Consider the following 27,567-nt stretch of genomic DNA (forward strand, 5'->3'; position numbering starts at 1 on the left):
GTAATTTGCCTAGAGGCACTCTCCAAAACACCAAGAATCCTCCAGGAATCCTTTCATCTTTTTGAAGCCCAGTTTGCATTTCCGGGAGCCATGCTGACCTGCTGAGCACAGTGTTTTGTAAAGGCAGAATTTGTTTTTCAGTTAAAGATGGTGGGAGGAACAGCAGAGTGGTGTCCATATTTTTTAGAAAGAGATGGGAACTCATTTCTGAAAGGGAGATGGGCATAGAGAGCATTAGGCTGCCCAGGCGTGTGGGCGAGCAGTGGGGACATGAGGCATTAGCAGACAAAAGTAACTCCTGTGCTAGGTTTGCCAAGAGAAACAGAAACTGGTCTTTTCAAGATGAGATTCCCCCTCAGGGGTCTAGGAAATATGGTCTGCTGGGTATGGAGGCACTAAATAAACAGTAATGAGTAATGACTCCCTTTGTACCAGTCACCAACCCTGGCAGCAGTGCCAAAATGCCTTACTGCCTGAGGAATTTACAACTCAGAGCGGTTACGTCACAGGCCAACGTGGTAGGTGGAGGATCTGGCTATCAGAAGATAGAACGCTGCCCTCATGCCCAGGTGCCTACTCCTCCTGTACACCACATAGCATTTCCCTTAAACTGGTGACTGAGACTTGAATTTTCATTAACCTATGTTAGAAGGCAAGTCGAGAATGACTAAGCCAGCTGAGCTGAGGGAAGAACTGAAGGCTGGGGCATGCTATTTGTGAAACCTGTCTTCTTCCCTTGGTCCCCTTCTTAAAAGCACCTGTGCTGTCCAGCTGCATCCTTCTCTTTCCAGAAGCTGGTGGTCCAGTTTTTTTTTTTAAAAGATGACCGGTAAGGGGATCTCAACCCTTGGCTTGGTGTTATCAGCACCACACTCTACCGAGTGAGCCACTGGCCAGCCCTGGTGGTCCAGTTTTAATTGTTAACAGAGATGGTTCAAGTGTAGCTAAAGAATGACTTACTCCATCAGGATCTCTGCTGTGGCTGAGCGAGGCGCGGTGGAAGGGCAGGAGAGCGTACAGATGGCCTGCAGAGGCTGTGTGGGTCCTCCCTGCTCTGGCTGGCTTTTCTGAGCCTGTTTCCTTCGCTGTAAAGTCAGGGCTGTTAAAACTGTAAGAAGTAAAGAAACTAAAGTGCTTAACACAGGGTCTGGCCCAGTGGGTTTTAATTTCCTCCTCTTCTCTGGGTGAGGGAAGGGTGATGAGGCCAGGTGGCATGGAAGGGCCTGCCTGGGAGAAGGCGCCGGCAGGTGTGGGTGCGCCGGGGCGGGGGTGGGAAGGCTCCTGGATCGTGGAGGGGCTAGGGGCTTCCTTGCCAGCTGGGAAGCCCTGGCCCGACTCCTCACACACCGGACCTCCAGGGCAGACCGGCGTGAGAGCTGAGCCGCGGGCTGAATTCTCACCGTGAGAGCGCTCCCCGGGGCTCTTTGGTCTCCTCAGCTTCTTGGTAGGCGTGCGAGGCTGGCCGTCGGGTCTCGGGGTAGGGTCAGGGGATGACTGGGAGGCGGTGACTGGAGGGAGTCCTAGGCTGCTGATGGCTGGGTATGAGGAGGCTGAGCCCTGGACCCTCCCCCAGGTGCCTGCAGGAGACTTGGTGGCACCCTCTTCGGCCTTGCCCGGGGTTTACACCTCTGCTGGAGCTGGGGCACGTGGGCCGCAGGTGTGGAGACCTTCTCAGGTTTGGGGTGGTGGAAGTGTAAGACCTGTGCACCGTGCACAAATCCCACACGTCGGGATGGCTCACCTCACAAAGACCATGAGACAGAGACTGTTGCAATTAAGCAAGAGGAGTTTATTTCAGCATGCTGTGGTTGCTCAGTCTCCTGGACAGGAGCGGCCCCGAGCCCTTAACACAGGTGCCTTTTATACAGTTTTTTAGACAGACTTTTGCAACAGGATGAGTTGTATACTGCTTATGGGTTATCTGTGGTGACCTTTAGATTTATTGGTGGTCCTTAGTGGGCTGGCACACCGATAAGGAGCAGTATATTTCCCAGTTGTTTATCTTTCTTGTGGTCAGGCCAGGTGGCCTCTAGATAAGGAGCTGGTCCCTGGAACCGGGTGGTGGTTCCTCCCTTCCTGGAATCTAGCATGCCTGGGCCCACCTTGACTCTGCTTGGCCTCTACATGACCCCTTAGAAACTGCCTTACTTAAAATGGCATTAGTTATGTTTTCTCGTTTTTAGCAAGCATTAGTACAGAAGCAAATTGCGTATGTTAAAGTTATATTTTTCTCTACATTCCCCCCTTTTTCTTGTGCGTATTTCAGTCATGAAATACTGATTCCTGTTGGTTTAATGCCTGATATTGTTGTCTTAACATCATAATCTGAACAGTGTTAATGCGTTCCCTAACAAAAGCTAGTAAGTGATTTAAAATTCAGGGACCAAAAGTCAGAAGCAATATTAAAATAATTAGTGGTCTTAACAGGGTCGACACGAAGGTCATGAGCCAGGGGGAAGAGTTGAACCATGACTGAAACCAGCCCTGATTTTGTTCTCTCTCTCTCTTTCTTTTGGCTAGGCCTTCCCTAATTTTGGCCATGGAGTTTTTAATTACCCCTGAGTGATCAATGTAAAAACAACATTCTTCTTTTAGTGCAGTGCAGAGCCCCCCTTGCTGAAGGAACAAGAGGTCTAATCCCCTTCTATTTTGTAGGACCACCTCAGAAAGAGAGGTGAGGGACTCTTGTAATTTAGTGATTGAATTTTCTATTTCTTTAATATCAGCATCTATGGCTGCCTGCAAACTTTGGTAATTCTGATGTTGAATAACTAGAGCTGAAGCTCCTGTAGCTGCCCCAGCTGCTCCCAATCCTAAGCCTAAGAGGACAGAGAGCGTGATACTTAGGGGCTCCCTTTTGGTTCAGTAGTTCCTGTTATTTTCATCCCAGCATGATAATAGTTCTTCATAGGGATGGTAAACAAGCCAAGGCAACAACCGAACCAAGACACAGAAATCTTGGGTCTCCTCTAGGGCCTGTAAGCTAACACAGGGTGTGACCCCAGTAGCACAGGCCAACCATCCTTCTGGAGGGGGTAACAGATATGTGTCACCAGACCACTTGGTCAAGTTAAGAGGCTGGTTGCACAGCTGGCTGTGTTAGGAGGGGATCTTTCCCACACATGTTCCTTGCCCCGTAACAGCTGACAGAGTGAGTTTGACCTGTCGTTGCTGCCAATGACAGTTGGAGACATCAGTTGTAGTATTAACTTCACTTTTGAAGGCTATTCCTTCATAATATGGGAGTGCAACATTATAACAAAGCCAGCAGGAGCAGGTAGCATTGGGGTTGGTACTATTTAAGACCTTGAAGGCTTCAGAAATTAAGTGGAATAACCCAGGTTGTTTTTGAGGCCTAGGCTCAGGGGGCTGAGTTATTTCTGCAGCTTTTGACCCTACAGTGGGGATTGAGGATGGGGTAGTCTTTGGCTTAACCCCTGGAACTGGGGTAGTCCTTGGCTTAACCCCTGGAACTGGGGTAGTCCTTGGCTTAACCCCTGGAACTAGGTATTTATTTGGCCCTATGGCAGTATACTGGGTTTCTATTTTGAGCTTGATGGTAAACAACAGCCCATCATCATTTCCCTCTTTATAAAACCTTAATCCCCACATAAACCCTTTTTCCCATCCAGTGGCCCTTTTTCCTGGGTCTTTAAAAGATACTCGGAGGGGGTGACACCATCCACTGCAGGCAGGAACGTTGTTCCCACCTGGATTCGTATGGTCCCACTGTTGGTGAGTATAATTAGCAGTTACCCTAATATAGTCCCAGGATGATGTCGGGTCCCAGTATGTGTCCCCCGATGTTTCACAGCCCCAGCTTGCACAGAAATAGTCTAGTTTTTCTCCACAGTTGTAGTTTAGATGGTGGAACACAGGGCACACATAAAAAGTAAGCGTTCTTAAAGCGCTCCTCCTCCTCTGGGTTGAACAGCCCATTCTTGCCCCTATGACAGACTGGTGGTTAGGAGGAGCAGTAGAGGGGGGCTTACAGCTATCAAAGTGTGATTCTAAATCCCAATTGGGTGGGGCTCCCAAAGCTAGTTTGCACACATCTGGAAATAAGTCAGGCCACCACTTTCCCATAGTGACCTTGGATTGGCTCCAGATTGTGTTTCCCACTCCATTTACAACATACCAAGTTAAGTTTTTCGGGGTATGTGGACTGCTAGCTCCTGGGCCCTCGGAAAAGATTTTTAGGCATAAGAAAAGCAAGAGAGTTTTCATCTTACAACACTTAGGATGTCTGAACAATTTTCAGTCTTAATGGGTGTTCCTTGGAACTCTGGACTCTCCAGGCAGCGTCTCTTGGTCCTTGGTCCTCTGGCAGTGCAGGTTTCACGTGCGAGGTGTGGATCCAAGTGGAGATCCCGTCTACCTTTACAGCCGATGGTGTCGTAAAGAGCACCAGGTAAGGTCCTTTCCAGCGGGGTTCCAAGGTCTGGGAGTGATGTCGTCTCACATAGACTGTGTCTCCAACCTGGAACTGGTGAGAAACCTCAGGGGTCCCAGGTTCATAGGCGGCTGCCAGCTGCATCCAGACTTCCTTCTGCACCACTTGCAGTCCTTTTAACCTGGCATATAAGTCACTATTACTGTGGCAAGTGGGTTCAAAGGCATCCCCCAGTAAAGTCAAGGGGGCAGGGGTACCATAGAGAATTTCAAAGGGAGTCAGGTTGAACCGGGAGGGGGTGTTCCTAGCTCTAAATATGGCCAAGGGAAGGAGCACCACCCAGTCCATGCCAGTCTCCATGGTTAATTTAGTCAGGGTCTCTTTTAGAGTTCTGTTCATCCTTTCTACCTGTCCTGAACTCTGGGGTCTGTAGATACAATGTAATTTCCAATCGACCCCTAGGTATCTGGCCACTCCCTGGCTTACCTTGGCAACGAAGGCAGGTCCATTGTTGGACCCGATTACCTTGGGTACCCCAAAGCGTGGGAAGATTTCTTCCAGGATTTTCTTGACCACAACTGTGGCTGTTTCTTGTTTTGTTGGGAACTCTTCTACCCATCCGGAGAAGGTGTCTATAAAAACTAGGAGATACTTAAAAAACAAAACAAACAAACAAACAAAAAAAACCTAGGAGATACTTGTAACCATATCTGCCTGGCTTGATCTCTGTAAAATCTACTTCCCAATACATCCCTGGTCTGTCTCCCCTGAGTCTCTTGCCAGGTCCTGCTGTATTTTTGCAAACATTTACTTTTTGACAAGGTACATAGCTTTTAACTATCTGCTCTGCTAATTGTTTTAGCCCTATGATATGATATTTTGTCCTTAGGGCAGTCTGGACCAATTTGTTTACTCCCAGATGAGTCCATTCCTGCATTTGTTTGATCATGGCGCGTGCTTGTTCTTGTGGCAAGATAGGCTTGCCTGATGCTGCATGCAAGCACCCCTTTTCCCGATCATAGTAGTTATTAGAGTCCCTTGAGATCACTGCTACGTTCTCAGCAGAGTATTTAAACTTGGGCTTTTTAAGCTCAGGGACGTTAACTAACAGAATAGACATGGACCCGTGGGCTGCCGCCCTTGCCTCAGAATCGGCCAAGTTGTTTCCCCTGGCGATGGGGGAATCCCCTTTCTGGTGGCCCAGGCAGTGTATAATACTCACTTTTAGTGGTCAGTGAAGGGCCTCTAGCAGGGCTACAATCTCTGCCTTGTTTTTGATTTCTTTTCCTCCAGAGGTTAGCAGACCCCGCTGTTGATAGATGGCACCGTGCACATGGGCAGTGGCAAAGGCATACCTGCTGTCCGTATAGATGTTGATTCTTTTGCCCTCTCCTAGTTCAAGGGCTTTTGTGAGGGCGATGAATTCTGCCTTCTGGGCGGACGTTCCTGCAGGTAAGGTCTGTGCCCATATCAGGTTCTGGCCATCTACTATAGTGGCTCCTGCCTTTCGTACTCCTTCCTCCAGGAACCTGCTGCCATCAGTAAACCAGGTGGTTTCGCGTCCATCAGAGGCTGATCTGACAAGTCTTTCCGCCATCCATGTGCCTCAGCAAGCACTTGTTGGCAGTCATGGATAGGAGGGTCAAAGTCAGGGTCTGGGAGCAATGTGGCTGGATTTAAGCTCGCTGGGGGAGCGAAAGCAACCCGGTCTGAGTTCAGTAACAGAGTCTGATAGTGAGTCATGCGAGCATTTGTGAGCCAGTGGTCGGGGGGCTGGCGGACAATACTCTCTAAGGCATGAGGTGCTGAGATTACCAACTCTGTCCCATAGTCAACTTGTCAGCATCTTTTACCAGAACTGCGACTGCCGCTGTGATTCTTAGACAAGCTGGCCACCCCGAGGCTACAGGGTCTAATTTTTAGACAGATATGCTACAGGCCTTTTCCAGGGGCCCAGTTTTTGAGTTAGGACCCTCTTTGCAACCCCCTTATTTTCTGCCACATACAAGTGGAAGGGCTTGGTTACGTAGGGGAGCCCCAGAGCCGGTGCGGACATCAAGGCCATCTTGATGTTGTCAAAAGCTCCTCTTTTCCCCACTTGAAGGGCTGACTGTTTTTAGTGAGGGGATATAATGGGGCTGCCATCTCAGCAAAATCAGGTATCCAAAGGCGGCAGAACCCGGCAGTACCTAAAAATTCCCTTACTTGTCTTGGATTAGTGGGTGGCGGAATGTGAAACACTGTCTCTTTTCTGGCCTCAGACAACCATCTTTTCCCATCTTTAAGTAGGTATGCCAGGTAACTGACCTGTCACTTGCAGATCTGAGCCTTTTTGGTGGAGGCTCGATAGCCCAGTTCTCCCAACTCTGTGAGGAGACGCTTTGTTCCTTCCAGACACAGTTCTTCATCGGCTGCTGCCAAGAGGAGATCATCTATATACTGTAACAGAGTTACCTGGGGGTTAGAGGCCCGGAACATAGCCAAGTCTTGGTGGAGGGCCTTGTCAAAGGTGGTAGGCGAGTTTTTGAATCCTTGAGGCAAACAGGTCCACGTGAGTTGCCCTGCTAGGCCAGTCTCTGGGTCTTTCCACTCAAAAGCGAAGTATTCTTGACTTTTTACAGCTAGCAGCAGGCAGAAGAATGCGTCCTTGAGGTCCAGCACTGAGTACCAGGTCCTGTCTGGGGGTAGAGAGCTTAAAAGATTATAGGGGTTAGGAGCTGTAGAGTGGAGTTTGGCCACCTGCTTGTTTACCTCTCGGAGGTCTTGGACCGGTCGGTAGTCATTAGTCCCAGGTTTTCGGACGGGCAGCAAGGGCATGTTCCAGGCTGATTGGCACTTCCATAGGATCCCCAGCTGGAGCAAATGGGCAATGTGGGGTCAGATGCCTTCATGTGCCTCTCGGAACATTGGGTATTGTTGGACAGCTATAGGACTGGCCTGAGCCTTCAGCTCTACGTGGATGGGGGGCCGGTTTTTAGCCTTCCCTATCCCTGCAGTTTCTGCCCACGCCTGAGGATAGTTTTTTAACCACCAGTGCATCTGTCTGGTCACCCGCCCTTGTCTTTCAAACAATTGGTATTCATCTTCCAGCCTGAGAGTTAGTACCTGGAGAGGCTTTCCTTGTCGATTTAACACCTGAGGTCCCTTGGGGTCAAAATGAATTTGAGCACCCATTTTGGTGAAGAGGTCTCTTCCCAGTAGTGGGTAGGGGCACTCAGGAATGACAATGAATGAGTGGGATACCCGTCCCACGCCTAGGTCCACCGTTCTTTGGGTAGTCCATGAGTACTGCCTGTTTCCTGTAGCCCCTTGTACCCACAACTTCTTTTTTAGAAGGGGTCCATTTGCTTGTTGTAACACTGAATTTTTGGCTCCAGTATCTACCACGAACTGAGTAGGCTTTCCCTCCACTGTTAGAGTTACCCTGGGTTCAGGGAGGGAATCCGAACCCTGTCCCCTCTAATCACTGTCTTCCTGCAGGGCCAAGACTTTGGGGGCCTGAGGCTTTTTCTTTTTCTTGGGGCATTCTCGGGCCCAGTGTCCTTTCTCCTTGCAGTATGCACACTGATCCTTTGCTAGGGGTTCTTTCCTGTTGCCCGGTACTGTCTTACTGGGTTCCCTAGTTTCCCTGACTACAGTGGCCAGAATTTTATGAAAATTTCTTTCTTGGTGCTTTCTCTCTTTATTTCTTTAGCCTCCTGCTCTTTCTGCTTTCTTTCTTCTTTTTCTTCCTCTGACTCTCTATTATGATAAACCTTTTCAGCCACCTGCACTAATTCCCTCAATGACTTATCTTGTAACCCTTCAAGCTTCTGCAGTTTCTTCCTGATGTCTCTACTAGACTGGTCAATAAAAGCAACTGTCACTGTAGCTTTGTACTCCTCACTACTAGGATCATATGGGGTAAACTGATGGAATGCCTCCATGAGTCTCTCCAAAAATGCTGACGGAGACTCATTGGGCTCCTGGGTTTTGTAAACCTCCTAATTAAAAAGTTTTTTTCTTACTCTTGTAACCTAAACTGCATAGCTTGCAGCTGGACATTAGAATACAATGATTCTTCTTCACATAATTGCTGGAACATAATGGCTTTTGCTCACACTGTATACAGGATAGTTATAGAAGAAATTATTAATGCAGTTGCCCATTCTTTACTAGCTTACTAACTAGATCTTTTTGGGGTTAACAGGAACTGAATCGTGACTTGACTTCATGGCGGATGGTCACCATGAATCAGCCCCCTACCATCTGTCCCTATAAAACCCTTTGGCAAGTCTGGGGAAAGTGGAGATGGTCTTTGAGACATAAGTCCACCATTTCCCCAGGCTGCCAGCTTCCTGATTAAAGGCTACCTTTCCTTACACTAGCACTTATCTCTCAATTATTGGCTATTGAGCAGTGAGCAAACACCTTTGGGGTTTCGGTAACACAGTGGTAGTTTCTATATTAATAAATTACTATGTTTTTAAAGTGGGAAAATAATCTGAGAAGTGAAGGGTTTAGAAGAATTCACTTCACAAATGTTTGGAAAGTCAATGCCCAGTCATTTGACTAGGTGCAGATGAACCTCCCATTAATTTGTTGTGTCTGTATGGAAAGTAAACATTTTGTATAATTATTTACACCTTTTGGTATTTACACTCTGGGTCCTTTTCTACCATTTTCCACTTGTTTTATCCTCATGCAACCAATATGGGTAATAACAAAGGTGGGCATAGGGCATCTTTTCTCCTTCCATGACTTATTTCTTTCTGTCTGGGGCTACTCTACACACATAATAAAATTGTGCTTTGCACATTGTCTACTTCTTTATTTAAAGCCCAAAGAGGACCATCAAAGAGAAAAGAAAAGATCTTTAAAAATAAATAATGCAGATAAGTTCTTTGTTCACAATCACATTTGTAGACTAGCCTGACAGGACTTTGTATTATAAAAAAAAGTGTTTCTGAATTGCTTCTTAGTTTCTCACCACTGTGTTCATTATGGCTCTGTTGATTGAGAGAAAAACCTAATTTTTGTCTTTTTAACATGATTACTTAATTGCACAGTCATTTTCATTCATACAAAAGCCAACATCAAAAGTGAGCCAAGGGAAATAATTATGACTTGCAGTCTGGTAGGAGGTAAATAATCTGTAGTTTTTGTGTTTGAGGGATTTAATTTGACATGAACAGAAGAAAGATATTTTTCTGAAGAAAAAAAATCTTGTAATTTAATCTGTAATGTATTTAGCTATAGACAGTTCTATTGACAGAATTTTTAAAATTTTTTAATTCATTTTTTACTTAAAGGGATCATTTTAGCTCTTGCATCTCATTCACTGTTGTATGATTCTTTAATCTTAACTTTTATTGACAAGTGAGATAAACAAAATAATTATAGTGTGAGATTTGTATGTATATACATCAAAATTGGACATCTCTGGGAGACAAAAAATAAGTAAGGACAAATAAGAATTGAACAATTGTATGAACTTGGGGGGGTATGCACACATATGCACATATACACTCAGGTATATAGGTGATAGAAAGATCTTTACATCCTTTGAATAGAGAAGATACACTTCCCCCCATATGTTCATGGAACATTTAAAGTAGTTGATCCCATATTTGGCCACAAATAAATTCTTTTTTAAAAAATTAATTTATTATTATTATTATTATTTTACATTCTAAGATGTTGTGGAGCAGTGGGAAGGGAAGGGGGAGGTAGAAGGTTGTAGGGAAACAGAGGTATAGGTGGGGTGCAGGGCTGGCCCATGGCCAGCTCCTTTGCTAGCCTGGTTGTGGAGGTGGGGGAGGGGCAAGTAGCTGAGGCCCTCTGCCCCCTCCCACCCTGGCCCAGGGGCCATGGGGGTTTCCTGTGGTGGGGCGGTTGTTGCCGGGCTGAATGCCAGATGGTTGTGTGGCTGGAAAGTCTTATTTATTTATTTATTTATTCATTATGAATATTCATGAGGTACAAAGCTGATTGTCCTCCCTCCTGTCCATGATGTGGGGGCCAGATTCATACTAGGGGCATATCCATTACCAGAAATTACTTTTGTACCCTTTGTCCCCTCCCAAATATCCCCCAACCTCCCTCCCCTTTTCCCTCTCCCCTCAACTCCAATTTGTAGCCCTAGGAATGGTCCCTCCCTCTGTTTGATCACAGCACTACTGTGGTCTTTCTTTCTTGCCTTCCTTTCTCTCTTAGCTCCCACATATGAGTGAGCACATGCGGTATTTATCCCTCTGTGCTTTGCTTGTTTCACTCAACATAAGTTTCTCCAGGTTCATCCATGCTGTTGCAAATGGGAGTATTTCATTCTTTTTTTATGGCAGAGTAGTATTCCATAGTGTATATATACCACAATTTCCTTATTCAATCATCTATTGATGGACATTTAGGTTGGTTCCATATCTTGGCTATTGTAAACAGGGCTGCAATAAATATGGGAGTGCAGGTATCTCTTCAATATGATGATTTCCATTCCTCTGGGTACATACACCCAGAAGAGGAATTGCTGGATCATATGGAAGATCTATGCGTAGTTGTTTGAGAAACATCCAAATTGTTTTCCAAAGTGGTTGTACTAATTTACAGTCCCACCAACAGTGCAGTAGTGTTCCCTTCTCTCCACACCCTCTCCAGCATTTGTTATTCACTGTCTTCTTGATTATAGCCAGTCTAACTGGAGTGAGGTGGTATCTCAGTTGGGTTTTAATTTGCATTTCCTTGATGACTAGTGATGTTGAGCATTTTTTCATGTATCTGTTGGCCATTTGTATGTCTTCCTTTGAAAAATATGTATTCAGCTCCTTTGCCCATTTTTTAATTGGGTCATTTATTTTCTTACTGTATAATTGCTTGAGTTCTATGTATATTCTGGATATTAGTCCCTTGTCAGATGCATAGTTGGCAAAATTTTTCTCCCACTCTGTAGGTTGTCTTTTCATTCTGTTGATTGTTTCTTTTGCTGTGCAGAAACTTTTTAGTTTGATATAGTCCCATTTGTTTATTTTTTCTTTTGCCCCTTGTGCTTTCAGGCTCATGTTCATAAAGCCTGTGCCCAGACTTAACTGGTGAAGTGTTTCACCTATATTTTCCCTTAGTAATTTTACAGTTGTGGGTCTTATACCTAGGTCTTTAATCCATTTTGAGTTGATTTTAGTGTATGGTGAGAGATGCATATCTAGTTTCATTCTTCTGCATATTGATATCCAGTTTCCCAGCACCACTTGTTGAAGAGGCAATTTTTTCCCCAATGTAGATTTTTCTTGCCTTTGTCTAATATCAGATGGCTATAAGCCTGAGGAGTGATTTCTGGGTTCTCAATTCTACTCCACTGGTCTGAATGTCTATTTTTATACCAGTACCATGCTGTTTTAGTTATAACAGCTTTGTAGTATAATTTGAAGTCAGGCAAAGTTATGCTTATGGCTTTGTTATTTTTGCTCATTTGTTTTTTCCATTTCTGTGAAGAATATCATTGGTATTTTGACGGGCATTGCACTGAATCTGTAGATAACTTTGGGTAGTATAGACATTTTCATAATGTTAATTCTTCCAATCCAAGAGCATGGAATATCTTTCCATCTTTTTGTGTCTTCTTTAGTTTCTTTCAGAAGTGGTTTGTAATTCTCATTGTAGAGGTCTTTCACCTCCTTGGCTAAATTGATCCCTCGATATCATATTTTTTTGGTGATAATTTTACATGGGCTTACTTTATTTCTCTTTCTGTTAATTCATTATTTGAGTATATAATTGCTACTGATTTGGGGGCATTTATTTTGTATCCTGCAATGTTACTGAAGTCATTAACCAGCTCTAGGAGTTTTTTGATAAAAGTCTTTAGGTTTTTCTATGTATAGTATCATGTCATCTGCAAATAGGGAAAGTTTGACTTCATCTTTTCCAATCTGGATTCCCTTTATTTCTTTCTCTTGCCTGATTGCTCTAGCTAGTACCTCCAGTACTATGTGGAATAGAAGTGATGAGAGTGGACATCCTTGTCTTGTTCCTGTCCTTAAGGGGAAGGCCTTCAATTTTTCCCCATTCAGAATAATACTGGTGGTGGGCTTATCATAAATGGCTTTTATTGTATTAAGATATTTTCCTTCTACACTTAATTTGTTGAGAGTCTTTATCATGAAGGAATGTTGAATTTTGTCAAATGCTTTTTCAGCATCTATTGAGATAATCATATGGTCTTTGTCCTTGAGCTTGTTGATGTGATGTATCACATTTATTGACTTTCATATGTTGAGCCATCCTTGCATCCCTGGATGAATCCCACTTGATCATAGTGTATAATTTTTTTAATATGTTGCTGTATTCTAGTTGCTAATATTTTGTTGAGAATTTTAGCATCTAGGTTCATCAAGGATATTGGCCTGTAATTTTCTTTTCTCGTTGTGTCTTTATTTGGTTTTGGTATCAGAGTTATTTTGGCCTCATAGAATGAGTTTGGGAGAGTAACATCTGTTTCAATTGTTTGGAACAGTTTCATGAGAATTGGTATTAACTCCTCTTTAAAAGTTTGATAGAATTCAACTGTAAAGCCATCTGAACCCAAACTTTTTTTTGTTGGAAGATTGCTAATTAGTGCTTCAATCTCCTTGCTTGTTATTGGTCTGTTCAGGTTTTCTATCTCTTCTTGGTTCAGTCTTGGTAATTACATGTTTCTAAAAACTTATCCATATCTTCCAGATTTTCAAATTTGTTGTCATGCAGTTGTTTATAATAGTCTCTAATGATTCTTTGTATTTCTGTGGTGTCAGTTGTAATGTCTCCCTTTTCATTTCTGATTTTTGTTATTTGGGTATTCTCTCTCCTTTTTTTTTTTTGTTAATCCAGCTAATGATGTGTCTATTTTGTTTATCTTCTTGAAAAACCAACTTTTAGTTTTGTTGATCTTTTCTATTGTTTTTTGGGTCTCTATTTTATTTAGTTCTGCTCTGATCTTATTTCTTTCCATCTCCTGCCTTTAGGTTTGGATTGTTGTTGCTTTTCAAGTTCTTTGAGGCATAGCATTAGGTCATTTATTTGGAGTCTTTCCATTTTTTTGATATAAGCATTTACTGCAATAAGTTTGCCTCTTAGTACTGCTTTTGCAGTATCACACAAGTTTTGGTATGACGTATCTTTATTTTCATTAGTTTCTAGAAATGTTTTGATTTTCTGTTTAATTTCTTATTGGACCCATTGGTCATTCAGGAGCCTATTATTTATTTTCCATGTATTTGTATAGCTTCCAGTGATTTGCTTATTGTTTACTCCAGTTTTAGTTCATCGTGGTCTGAAAAGATTGTTGTAATGATTTCAATTTTTAAAAATTTGCTGAGACTAGATTTGTGACCTAATATGTGGTCTATCCCGGAGAATGTACCATGAGCTGATGTGAAGAAAGTGTATTCTTTAGCTGTTGGGTGAAATGTTCTGTATATATCTGCCAAGTCCAGTTGGTCTAGGTTGTAGATCAAATCCTGTGTCTCTTTGTTGACTTGTTGAGTGGAATTCCTGTCCCATACTGAGAGAGGGGTGTTCAGATCACCCACTATTAATGTATTAGGTCCTATCTCTTTCTTTAGGTCTAAGAGTGTTTGCTTAATATATTTGGGTGCTCTGGTATTGAGTGCATACATGTTTATGATTGTTATGTGTTCTAGCTGGATAGTTCCCTTTATCATTACATAATGGCCTTCTTTGTCTTTTTAAATGTGTTTTGGTTTAAAGTCTATTTTGTCCGATATAAGAACAGCTACTCCTGCTCATTTTTGGTTTCCATTTGCATGGTATATCTTCCGTCCCTTCACTTTTAGTTTATGAGTGTCTTTACAGGTGAGGTGGGTCTCTTGAAGACAGCATGTACTTGGGTCTAGCTTTTTAATCCTGGCTGGAAAGTCTTAATACATTAAAAAAACAAGAGGTATACTGTAGGCCATATTCTTTGATCTTAATTTAAATAATGAATTAATAATTTAATAAGTATCTAAAAATCTTGAACACTTGAAAATGAAGAATTATGTTGCCAGATAACTTTTAGATTATTAAATAAATCAATGCTGAACTTACTCTCTTAACAATGTGAAATCTAACATTTTATACAAGAATCTGTACAGCAAAAGCTGTTCTCAGAATAAAATGGATTGATTTAAAAACCCTTCATTATGCAGACAAGAGTCTGAAGGTAACAAACTCATCTGAAGAATTTAGAAAAAGAAAAATAAAGATAAAACTATCCAAGAGAAACAAGGAAAAGTTACAAAATTAAAGCTGAAATTAATAAAATAGAAACCAAAAAACTACGCATCAAAAGGTTACATAAATTCAGAAGTTGATTTTTAAAAAATAATATATGTATTTTTAACTTTATTAATATTTTTTACATTCTAAGATGTTGTTGCAGAGTGGTTGGGGGTAAGGAGAGAGGAGAAGGGGGAAAGAAATAGGGTGGGAGAAGGAAGAATGGGGTGGGGCACAGTTGAGCCAGTGGTATCTCCCTCATTCCTGCACTCGAGCCAGGGGTGCTTCCTACAGCAGCTTGGTGGTCATTGCTGGACTGGTTTTGGATGTCGGGGGTCATGGCTGAGGCCCCCAGCCCTCCCTTCTCTCCGCTTGGGAGCCCTGGTGGTTTTTGGTTCTTCTAGGTGTTATAGGTGTTCTTTGGTGGTGTTAGACCTTTACTAGTTAATATCAAAGTTTGTCTCTGATCTGTGGGTATTTTGTTTTTTCTTTCAGTTCTGTGTTGGATTATTTGCTGTTCCCACCACTTAAACTCTACACTGGAACTAATTTGTTGTCCTTTGCTTACTTCTAAAATGGATGAACTTCCTGTGGGGACCAGAACTTGAGTCCTGTAGTTGAGTTAAATTGCTGTTTCGCTGCTGATACCCTGGGGAAGGCTTTTTGTGCAGCTCAGGTTTTAATTGTTGACTTCTGGGTCTTGTGAGTTCTGGTACACCTGGGTTGTGTGGGAACTCTAGTCTGGGCCCGAGTCTTTTCAGCAAACTGCACCCCCTGCAGATGTGTATTCCTGACCAGTCTCCACTGAGTGGTCCTGCACTGATTGGGGGGCATATCAGTTGTCCATCCTGTGCCCCATTGTTCTCCCAGTGGGCCCGTCTCCCCCACTGCCTGCACTTCAAACACTCCCATGGGATGGGCTGTGTGCTGGTCCCTTGTAATGACTCACTGGCCTATGAGTGGCTCTTTTTTCAGTTTTCTGTGGCCCCTTGCTCCTGTGTGGGTCCACAGGAACTCTTTTAGTGGTCTTGCTGGCCTGAGGGCTACCAAGGCCCTCTTCTCCCCTGCTTCCTCCAACCAACTTCATATAAAGTGCACAGAGGTGGCTTTTGCCAGCTCTTGGTCCCTGTGCTCATCAGGGCTAGGCTTGAAGTGGTCGGGATTTGAAATGGTGGTAGCAATCCTTTCTTTCTCTCATCGTGGCTTCTCCTGCCTTCGTGAACTCCATAGGTCTCTTCCACTTCCCCTGAGCTCTAGTACTTCCAGCTTGGCTGTTGTTGCTTTTTAATAGTTGTAAAGTGATTTGTGGGAGAGAGTGACACTGAGAACCACCTATTCTGCCATCTTGATTGGATGCCCCCAGCAATTGATTTTTTGAAAAGAGCAATAAAGTAAATAAACCCATTTCTAACAAGGTTAAAGAAAAAAAGAAAGCACAATTGTTGAGCTAGAGCCCACAGACCCTTCAAACCCATTGTGCAGACTGGGTCACAAACCCCTCACATGCCAGGCTGGGTCACAGACCCCTCACATACAGGTTGTGATCTAGGTAACTCGAAAAAACCCTGGGAGCCGTTGGCAGAGTTGACAGGTTCATTCCAAAGTGAGCTCAGGCCTTAGCTTCCACAGCAGCAGCAGCAGCAACAGCAGCAGCAGCAGCAGCAGCAGCAGCAGCGGTGGCCTCCGAGAGTGTCCCAGGGGCCCTGACAGCAACAGCTTGCAGCAACAGCCTCCAGCAGCAGTAGCAGCCTTCCAGTGGCCCCCTGGGGCATCCCGGGGGTGGGAGGTGCTGCGTATCAGAGCCACTCATCCTTTATACTTAAGTCCAATAACCCAGGAAAACCTGGGCGGAGTCAGGCAACCAAAGAACATCTGGGCGCACATGTGCAATTACATTAGTCAATAAACAAGGAACACCTGGGGTACATGTTTAAATTTACATCAAATGCTTGGCAAGATTCTGAACATCTGAGGGACCCTGACCATTTACATTCACTTTCCCTACACACAATTATATGATATTATGAATGAGAACAGTGACATAACCACAGAAATAGAAGAGATTAAAATTATTTTAAGAGAACATTAACTGCAACTTTACAGTACCTTTTTGAAAATCTTGAGGAAATGGAAGACTTCCTAACAAAATAAAAATGAATAAAAGTGACATAAAGAGAATTGATAGAACACTCAAACTCACTCATTACCATACGAGGAAAAATTTTAATTGGGTGTGCAGGTGCCCAAAATAAAGATTACATTTCACAACTTCCCTTAAAACTTAGTCACATGTGGCCATGTGAAGTCACATGGGCGATTCTGCCCATGGAGATATAAGGAGAAAAGTCATGGGAGAACTTCCAGGAACCTTCTTAAGAGACAATATATGTGAGCCCTTGATCTGCTTCTTCATTTTTTCGTCTATTCTGCTGCCTGGAACACAGAGCTTCTATTTGGGGCCTTAAAGTCAAAGAAAGACAATTTGATATTGTCTGGAAGAAGGATATGAGGCAGCAGAGGTGCAATAGTAGACCAGGGAGACCAGAAACATCAAATTAAGAAATCTGGACCATAGCCTTTAACCAAAAGTCTCAATCCTATCACACTTAATGTATCCTTTCTATTGAAGGATTTTGTAGCTTGTCCTTAACTATCCTGACATGAAAATCCAAGCTGAAAGACGTGCCAAGGAGGGCAGGCACATCCTGGGCACAGTGCCCTGTGCTGTCCGTGGCTGCAATCACCTGCATAGTCCACCATGTTGCCCTCGTCCAGGCTGAGCAGTGACCAGCAGTTGAAGTCACTGATTAAAGCCCTATCATTATAAAGGAGCAGGTACCAGACGATATCTCAGCTCAGTTCTACCTGACTTTTAAGGAACAGATAATACAATGTTATTTAAACCAGTGCTTCTCAAACTTTAAAAGGAATCACCTAGGGATTTTGTTAAAATGCAGATTATGATTCAATAAGTCTGGGGTGGAATCTGAAATTCTCTCTCTCTATATATTTTTCACAAGCTGCCAGGTGATACTGATGCTACTACTATCCATGTCCTTTGAGTGGCAAGGATTTAGAGTATTCGAAACCATAGAACAAGATGGAAAGCTCCTTGATTCAATTAATAAAGCCAGCATAGCTTTCATATCAAAACCACAAAATTTTCATTATTATGGAAGAAGGACAAAATGAAAATTGGAGATATTGAATAGTCTTTGTTAATGTTTCTTTGCACATGAAAAAAATTGGCTTGCCTCTTTTTCTTTTTGACTTATTTGTTACTTACGTTGCAAACATATTAGAAACATAGATCTTTGAGTCTTTTAACTTTGTTCAAGGTGTCTCTCATCATAAAAAGTTTAAAATTATTATGTAGCTGAATCAGGCCATTTGTTTTTTTGGTATAGTGTGTGATAGGGAGTCATCTTTATTTTTTCAATTTTTATGGAGTTACCTAATTTATGTATTTATTTATTTATTTATTTATTTATATATTTTTTTGGATTTTTTAATAAAACTTAAATCTATCCAGTGTATGTAAGCCTGCATATTTCTCTTTTTTTTCCCTTAATTTTATTTTGTCGATATAAAATGTGGTTGATTATTGTGGCCCATTACCAAAACCTCCCTCCCTCTTCCCTCTCCCCCCTCCCTCCCAACAATGTCCTTTCTGTTTGCTTGTCATATCAACTTCAAGGAATTATAGTTGTTATGTCTCCCCCCCCCAGTTTTTTTTTTTTTTTTTGTGTGTGTGTGTGTGTGAATTTATTTATTTCTTTTTAGCTCCCACCAATAAGTGAGAACATGTGGTATTTCTCTTTCTGTGCCTGACTTGTTTCACTTAATATAATTCTCTCAAGGTCCATCCATGTTGTTGCAAATGGCAGTATTTCATTCGTTCTTATAGCTGAGTAGTATTCCATTGTGTAGATATACCATATTTTCTGTATCCACTCATCTGATGATAGACATTTGGGCTTGCTCCAACTCTTGGCTGTTGTAAAGAGTGCTGCGATGAACATTGGGGAACAGGTATACCTTCGACTTGATGATTTCCATTTATCTGGGTATATTCCCAACAGTGGGATAGCTGGGTCATATGGCAGATCTATCTGCAATTGTTTGAGGAACCTCCATACCATTTTCCATAGAGGCTGCACCATTTTGCAGTCCCACCAACAATGTATGAGAGTTCCTTTTTCTCCGCAACCTTGCCAGCATTTATCGTTCAGAGTCTTTTGGATTTAAGCCATACTAACTGGGGTGAGATGGTATCTCAGTGTAGTTTGGATTTGCATTTCCCGGATGCTGAGTGATATTGAGCTTTTTTTCATATGTCTGTTGGCCATTTGTATATCTTCCTTAGAGAAATGCCTGCTTAGCTCTTTTGCCCATTTTTTAATTGGGTTGCTTGTTTTTTTCTTGTAAAGTTGTTTGAGTTCCTTGTATATTCTGGATATTAATCCTTCGTCAGATGTATATTTTGCAAATATTTTCTCCCACTCTGTTGGTTGTCTTTTAATTTGGTTAATTGTTTCTTTTGCTGTGCAGAAGCTTTTTAGTTTGATGTAATCCCATTTGTTAATTTTTCCTTTGGTTGCTCGTGCTTTTGGGGTCGTATTCATGAAGTCTGTGTCCAGTCCTATTTCCTAAAGTGTTTCTCCTATGTTTTCTTTAAGAAGTTTTATTGTTTCAGGGGGTACATTTAAATCCTTAATCCATTTTGAGTTGATTTTAGTATATGGTGAGAGGTATGGATCTAGTTTCATTCTTCTGCATATGGATATCCAGTTATCCTAGCACCATTTGCTGAAGAGGCAGTCCCTTCCCCAGTGAATAGGCTTGGGGCCTTTGTCAAAGATCAGATGACAGTAAGTGTGTGGGTTGATTTCTGGATTCTCTAATCTATTCCATTGATCAGTGTGTCTGTTTTTATGCCAGTACCATACTGTTTTGGTTATTATAGCTTTGTAGTATAGCTTAAAGTCGGGTAGTGTTATGCCTCCAGCTTTATTTTTTTTTGCTCAGCATTGCTTTGGCTATTCATGGTCTTTTATTATTCCATATAAATGTCTGGATAGTTTTTTCCATTTCTGAGAAAAATGTCTTTGGAATTTTGATGGGGATTGCATTGAATTTGTATATCACTTTGGGTAGTATGGACATTTTCACTATGTTGATTCTTCCAATCCAAGAGCATGGGATATCTTTCCATGTTCTTGTATGCTCTCTATTTTCTCTCAGCAGTGGTTTGTAGTTCTCATTATAGAGATTTTTCACCTCCTTGGTTATCTCAATTCCTAAGTATTTTATTTTTTTGGTGGCTATTGTAAATGGGCAGGCTTTCTTGATTTCTTGTTCTGCATGTTCACTATTGGAGAAAAGAAATGCTACTGATTTTTGTGTGTTGATTTTGTATCCTGCTACTGTGCTGAAATCATTTATCAATTCCAAGAGTTTTTTTGTAGAGGTTTTAGGCTGTTCGATATATAGGATCATGCCATCTGCAAACAGGGACAGTTTGACTTCATCTTTTCCAGTGTGGATGCCCTTTATTTCCTTCTCTTCTCTGATTACTCTGGCTAGTACTTCCATCACTATGATGAATAGGAGTGGTGAGAGTGGGCATCCTTGTCTAGTTCCTGTTCTTAAAGGAAAGGCTTTCAGCTTTTCCTCATTCAGGATGATATTGGCAGTGGGTTTATCATATATGGCTTTAATTATGTTGAGATACTTTCCCTCTATACCTAACTTATAGAGGGTCTTTGTCAGGAATGTGTGTTGAATTTTATCAAATGCTTTTTCAGCACCTATAGAGATGATCATATGGTCCTTGTGTTTGATTTTATTAATATGGTGTATCACATTTATTGATTTGCGTATGTTGAACCAACCTTGCATCCCTGGGATGAATCCTACTTGATCGTGGTGAATAATTTTACATATCTGTTGCTGTATTCTGTTTGCTAGTATTTTAGTGAGGATTTTTGCATCTATATTCATCAAGGATATTGGCCTGTAGTTTTCTTTTTTGGTTATATCTTTACTTGGTTTTGGTATCAGGATGATGTTTGCTTCATAGAGAGAGTTCGGAAGACTTGCATCTGTTTCAATCTTTTGGAATAGTTTGTAAAGAATCGGTGTCAATTCCTCTTTGAATGTTTGGTAAAATTCTGCTGTGAATCCATCTGGTCCTGGGCTTTTCTTTGTTGGGAGCTTTCTGATAACAGCTTCAATCTCCTTTATTGTTATTGGTCTGTTCAGATTTTCTATATCTTCATGGCTCAGTTTTGGGAGCTTGTGTATGTCCAGAAATTTATCCATTTCCTCCAGATTTTCAAACTTGTTGGCATATAGTTGTTTATAGTAGTGTCAAATGATTCCTTGTATTTCAGATGAATCAGTTGTAATATCACCTTTTTCATTTCTAATTTTTGTTATTTGAATCTTCTCTCTTCTTTTTTTTGTTAGCCATGCTAATGGTTTGTCAATTTTATTTATCTTTTCAAAAAACCAACGTTTTGATTCATTGATCTTTTGTATTGTTTTTTGGGTTTCAATTTCATTCAGTTCTGCTCTGATCGTAATGATTTCTTTCCATCTGCTAACTTTAGTTTTGGATTATTCTTGTTTTTCTAGTTCTTTAAGGTGAAGTGTTAGGTTGTTCACTTGCCATCTTTCCATTTTTCTGAGGTGAGCATTTAATGCAATAAATTTCCCCCTTAATACTGCTTTTGCAGTATCCCACAGGTTTTGGTACGATGTATAATTATTTTCATTAGTTTCAATAAATTTTTTGATTTCCTGCTTGATTTCTTCTTGGACCCATATGTTATTAAGTAGAATGCTGTTTAATTTCCATGTGTTTGTATAGTTTCCAGAATTTCATTTGTTATTAATTTCTAGTTTTAATCCATTGTGGTCTGAGAAAATACATGGGATAATTCCAATTTTTTTGAATTTATTGAGACTTGATTTGTGACCTAATATGTGATCTATCCTGGAGAATGATGCATGTGCTGATGAGAAGAATGAATATTCTGAGGTTGTTGGATGGAATGTTCTGTAGATATCTGCCAATTCCAATTGGTCTAGAGTGTTGTTTAGATCTTGTGTTTCTCTACTGATTCTTTGCCTAGATGATCTGTCCAATATTGACAGTGGGGTGTTCAGGTCCCCTGCTATTATGGTATTAGGGTCTATTTCCTCCTTTAGGTCTAATAGAGTTTGTTTTATAAATCTGGCTGCTCCAACATTGGGTGCGTACATATTTATGATTGTTATGTCTTCTTGATAGATCAGTCCTTTTATCATTGTGTAGTGTCCCTCATTGTCTCTTTTTATGGTTTTTAGTTTAAAGTCTATTTTGTCAGATATAAGAATAGCTACTCCAGCTCGTTTTTCTTTTCTGTTTGCATGGTAAATCTTTTTCCATTCTTTCACTCTTAGTCTATGTGAGTCTTTATGGGTGAGGTGGGTCTCTTGAAGGCAGCATATAGTTGTGTCGTCCTTTTAAATCCAGTCATCCAGTCTGGGTCTTTTGATTGGGGAATTTAAGCCTTTTACATTAAGAGTTGTTATTGAAAGGTGTTGATTTATTCCTAGCATTTTTTTGATTGTTGTTTGGTTGTCTTAGGAGTCTTTTGTTCCTTGCTTTCTGATTTACTGTTTGTTTTCTGTGTTTGTTGGTTGCTTAGGTTGTAGATAGCATTTTTGTTTGTTTGTTTTCTCTTCATGAATGCCATTTTTATTATACTAGTGGCTTTAGATTTTTCTTGGGTTTTTATGGCAGTGGTAGTTATTTTTCAGGAACCAAACCCAGTACTCCCTTGAGGATTTCTTGTAAGAGTGGTCATGTGGTTGTGAACTCCCGCAGTTTTTGTTTGTCTGAGAAATATACTATTTGCCCCTCATTTTGGAAGGATAGCCTCGCAGGGTAGAGTATTCTTGGCTGCCAATCTCTGTCTTTCAGTATTTTGAATATATCATCCCATTCCTTTCTGGCTTTTAGGGTTTGTGATGAAAAGTCTGATGTTAGCCTGATTGGGGCTCCCTTATAGGTGATTTGATGCTTCTCTCTTGCAGCTTTTAAGATTCTCTCTTTGTCTTTGAGTTTTGCCAATTTGACTATAACATGTCTTGGAGAAGACCTTTTTTGGGTTGAATACGTTTGGAGATCGTTGAGCTTCCTCAATCTGAAGATCTGTGATTTTTCCTATACCTGGGAAGTTTTCTGCCACTATTTTGTTGAATATGTTTTCAATGCAATCTCCTTTTCCCTCCCCTTCTGGAATACCCATGGCTCGGATATTTGAGCGCTTAAGGTTTTCTGTTATCTCTCTCAGATTTTCTTCAATGTCTTTGATTCTTTTTTCTTTTTTTTTGTCTGCTTGTGTTATTTCAAACAGCCCATCTTCAAGTTCAGAGGTTCTCTCTTAACCACAAGCCTGTTGGTTAAGCTCTCTGGTGTGTTTTTTATTTTGCTGTATAACTTCTTTAGTTTGGCAAGTTCTGCTACATTTTTATTTAGGGCATTGATGTCCTTGTACATTTCCTCTTTCAGGTCCTGTATACTTTCCCTCATTTCATCATGATGTCTAGCTGAGTTTTCTTGTATCTCATTCAGTTTCCTTAGAATTATCACTCGAAATTCCTGGTCAGTCATTTCAAGGGCTTCTTGTTCTATAGGATCTAGAGCTTGAGATTTATTATCTTTTGGTGGTGTACTTTCTTGATTTTTCGTATTTCTGGTATCTGTTCTTTGATGTTTATTCATTGTGGCAGGGGGTTTCACAGTCCACAGGTTTGACACTATTGACTGACTAAGATGTTGCTGTGGTTGCCAATTTGGTATCGCTACCTCAGTGACTCCCTGTTCCCTGCGCTCTGGCCCGGGCTGCTGGGATGCGCTGAGGCACCGCAGAGCATGTGGTCTCTGCAGAGCTTCCCCTTCCCCTGCAGGATGTCTCCCTGCTCTGTGCACGCTATGCCGCGCTTGGGATTTAGCCTGGTGGTGGTGGGGAAGCCTACCTGCTGCTGGATTGTGTGGCAGCAGTGTGGACTCTGTGGAGTTCCTGCCTCCCCTGCCTGAGGTCTCCCTGCTCTGTGTGCACTGGGCTGTGCTGGGAATGAAGCTGGGTGGCGGCAGTAAAGCCTACCTGTTGGATCACACAGTGGCGGCCCGCAGCATGTGTGGTCTCCATAGAACTTCTGCCTCTCCTGCTGGATGTCTCCCTGTCTTTGTCGCGGGTTGATTCGCTTCCAGCTACAAGTACGGGTGGGTGGGGGTGGGGGTCAGAAGCCGTGGTCACCGCCGCAGCCCGGGGTGACACACGCTGGCTCAGGTCTCCATGTTTCCACCTCTGCGGCTGTGGCGCACGGCGGGTCGCGCATGCGTGTTGAGGGAAGATTCCCGGTTCTCAGCAGGGTAAAGACACCCTTTCAAAGCCGTTCTTTTGCACCGATTCTGCTACAGCTGCATCTGGCTCAGGCCTCAGGCTGCTTCTACTCGTGGCGGAAAAGCGGCAGGAAGCTCTCCTCTTCCGCCATCTTGACCTCCACTCTCCAATTGATTTATTAAACTAGCCTTCATTTCTCATTTACTTGAAATGCCCCATTTATGCTGAATTAAATTACAAAACATACAGGAGTCTTTTATGGACTCCCTATTCCAGTTCTATTGAGCTATCTATTATTGAACTCATTTCACAATTTTCATTACTATAATTTTGTAGAAATTATTTATTTTTCCTTCTTTCTTTTCTATCTTTCTCCCCTACTTCTTCTTTTTTCTTCCTTACTTCCATTTCACTTAGCCAAGCTCTTACAGGTCCAGCTGACAGCCCCCTTGAGAAGGAAAGAAAAAAAAAGACTCAGAAGACAAGTAGTTGGTGTTAGAAAAGCATATGTATTCATCTGAAGGATATGGTAGGCTATCCTATCTCTCTGGTAAACCTGAAGGAGACTGTCCAGGCTAAAGCCATCTCAAAGACTCAGGTTTACTGAGGGGTTTTTAAAGAGGCGGATGAGGGAATGGAATGTGGGAAAATGAAAAGCAGGAGGGAGGGACACGTCAGTAGTGAGGGCTTCAAGCAAGGTCTCAGGTGCAAGGTCTCACTAAGACGCCATCTGATTTCTGTTCCCATCCTTATCTCCGTGTCTGGGTAGTGTGTGCAAGTCTGCAGCTTCAGGCCACCTGGAAAACTTTACTTTCACGTGAATAATGTCATCTTGCCCCATAACCAAGGTCCAAAATATCAAATAATGATGGGAAAAGAGGGAACTCAGAGCCTTTTAAAATTTGCTTACAGCTTAGGCAGTTTTAGGTTCCAATATGGCTTCAGTCCTGCTCACTCCAGCAAAGCTAATGTGATGCTCCCATGAAGACAAAGCTAGCTGACACATGCTTCAATCTCTATTTCCTTAACCATAGGTTCTTTTGTCCCTTTCCTTCTTATCACCCTTCAATTTCTTTGTTGCCTAGCGTCCTGCCTTCCAGGTCTTGCATTGCATGGGAATGCTGGGATTGGAAGGATTGCTGATTGTACTTCAGACTTTTTCTTTGCACTTCCTGTTTTTTCATTCTTTGGACACTGCATTGTGTAAAATTTTCTATTTCTCTTTACTTCTGGATTTAAAATTTCTCACTAGGTTTTCTAAAGATAAAAAACATAATTGACCCCAGTATATGTGGATTCACTTCTTCCTTCGTTTTCTCTTTTATTCATTCTCTTAGATGGCCTGACAGATTTCTTCAGGAAGGATGCAACTCCTTTCTGAATTAGTGAGTAGGGGAATCTCAGAATCACATGGCATATGAATGAGTTACATGGTGCTCAGTGATCTCCTGTGGTCTTGGAAACAATTTGCTGCCCCAAATTCTGAATGAATTTATCCTGGATGCAGATAATGAGAAAGTTCTGGTGTGTGGTTCATCATAATGAGAAATAGGCACACCTCTCCCTAGAGCTCTACCTCCCTGGTCTCTTTGGGCTATCCTACTGCCATCCACCTTGACTTTCTGTATGGTCATAGCCTATCTCACCAGCATTCTTCTTTAACATTTTATTGGCACTAATATAGTTAATCATCCAGGTGAACTTACTATTCAACTTGTCAGATTCTATAAAAAAAATCTCATTAGGATTGTCACTTTGTTTTTAATTTATCAATTAATGGGAGGGGTATTAACCATATTAACTGTATTGGATCACCAGAACAGATTCTGATGACAGGAACTAGGACTCTACTGGGTTTTGTGTGTGTGTGTGTGTGTGTGTGTGTGTGTGTGTGTGTTTGTGGAATGGTGGTGGTAGTGGGAGGTAGGCATGGAGAACTTTCCCTCATTGTGTTATTTCCATAGCAATTTTAGGGGGAAAAGGAAATTTTCAGGCTCAGTCAGCCATCTTGAACTGGAAGCACTGATAACTTTTATGAGACCAAACAATCTATATTTAAAATGGAATCAAGGCCAAATAAGCCAATACTGTCTGGCTTACATTAAAATGTTAATATATTATAAAGTCACAGTATACACATTGAAAGGTTGCCATAGTTACAGTCATTTTCATGAAATGATTTCAGATACTAGATTCTTGAATGGTAATGTACCTTATTATTTGCTCAAAAGCATCTTTAGTGCTCTCTTTCTCTCTCCCTCCCTATTCTCTTTGGTGAATAGAAAATGGGAAAGGCACCTGTATCTGATGCGATTCTTTGATTAATAGCAACAGAAATCAACTTTGGCTCATTTAAACAAAAGATATATTTATGGGTAGGATGAAGGGATGATTCACAGAGCTGAAAGGAATGTGGAAGAGAGGGGCTTCAGAGGGGTCAGGAATGTGGAGCACCTCTGAGGACCTGGGGAGCAGTAATCATGGGACAGCCTCTTCTGGGAAACCGTAAGGATGAGTGAGCTCTTATGTTCAGTTTTGTTTTCATATGTTCAAGCTTCAAATTGTAGGGAGTTTCTGTTCTGCCTGGATACACACACGCACACACACACACACACACATGCACCTTTTTTCTTGTAGAGAGGATACTAGCAGAGATTCTTATAGGGGTTTGCAACCTCTTTCAGATTATAAGTAGTAAACCATAGGTAATAGACTAGGGATGGCCATACAAGAAGTGTTAGTTTCAAATTATGCCTGAAAGGTTTTGTTTCTTTGTATAGATTTTAAAAACTTGTCTCTTTCTAGGGTTTTCTCTCATCTCTCCTTTAGTATTTTCTCTCATCTTTCATATATCTATGTTTTCCTGCTGTACTATTTTGTTTTTCTTCACTTCTGAATTTTCATCAGTGAAGTTCATTCATGCGGGTGTTCTGCTTTATGATGTTCTCTTCTAGGGACCTCCACTGTGGCACCTCCCCTAGCCCTTCCTCTCTTAGGAAATGTCCAAAATGTCACAAATTTCTAGATCCTATTTTTCTCCCTTCCTTCTGTCCTCTTTCCTTAGTTTTTCTTTTAAGACCAGCTAAATATGAAAACACTTTTGAATACTTTTGGAAGATTCCATTATTGTGCCCAATTCTTCAATGCTCCCTGGGTCTCCACCCTTTGCTGTGTGACTTTGTGGTTTCTCTCACTAGAGATGGAATATATTTTCCTGTCCCACTGATATTGAGATTGGCCACATGATTTGCTTTGGCCAATGGGTTGTTAATGGACATAATGATGGCAAAAGCTTCAAATATACCTATGGGTTTTGGCTTGCCTTTTTGTGTTTCTGCGTTGCCCTGAACATACGCTGGGTTTTCTGTTGTTCCCAGGATGAGCGACATGTGAAACAGAGCTGCCCTAACCAGTTCACACAGCCAAAGCCTGAGGCTGAGCCATCCTGGCAGACCTGCAGACTTATGAACATGAGAATAAATGCTGCTTGTTGCTTGCCCCTCATTTTTGGGGTAATCTGTTAAGCAGCATTTTTGTGGCAATACTTAA

General features: G+C 41.8%; 1 pseudogene; it reads right to left on the reverse strand.

The window, feature by feature from the left end:
* Nucleotides 1-956: 956 nt before the first annotated feature.
* The window catches only part of LOC134365597 (microspherule protein 1-like), a 35,989-nt pseudogene continuing 9,378 nt past the window's right edge, over nt 957-27,567 (reverse strand).

The sequence above is a fragment of the Cynocephalus volans genome, chromosome 17, assembly GCF_027409185.1.
Source record: "Cynocephalus volans isolate mCynVol1 chromosome 17, mCynVol1.pri, whole genome shotgun sequence".
Classification (NCBI taxonomy): Eukaryota; Metazoa; Chordata; class Mammalia; order Dermoptera; family Cynocephalidae; genus Cynocephalus; species Cynocephalus volans.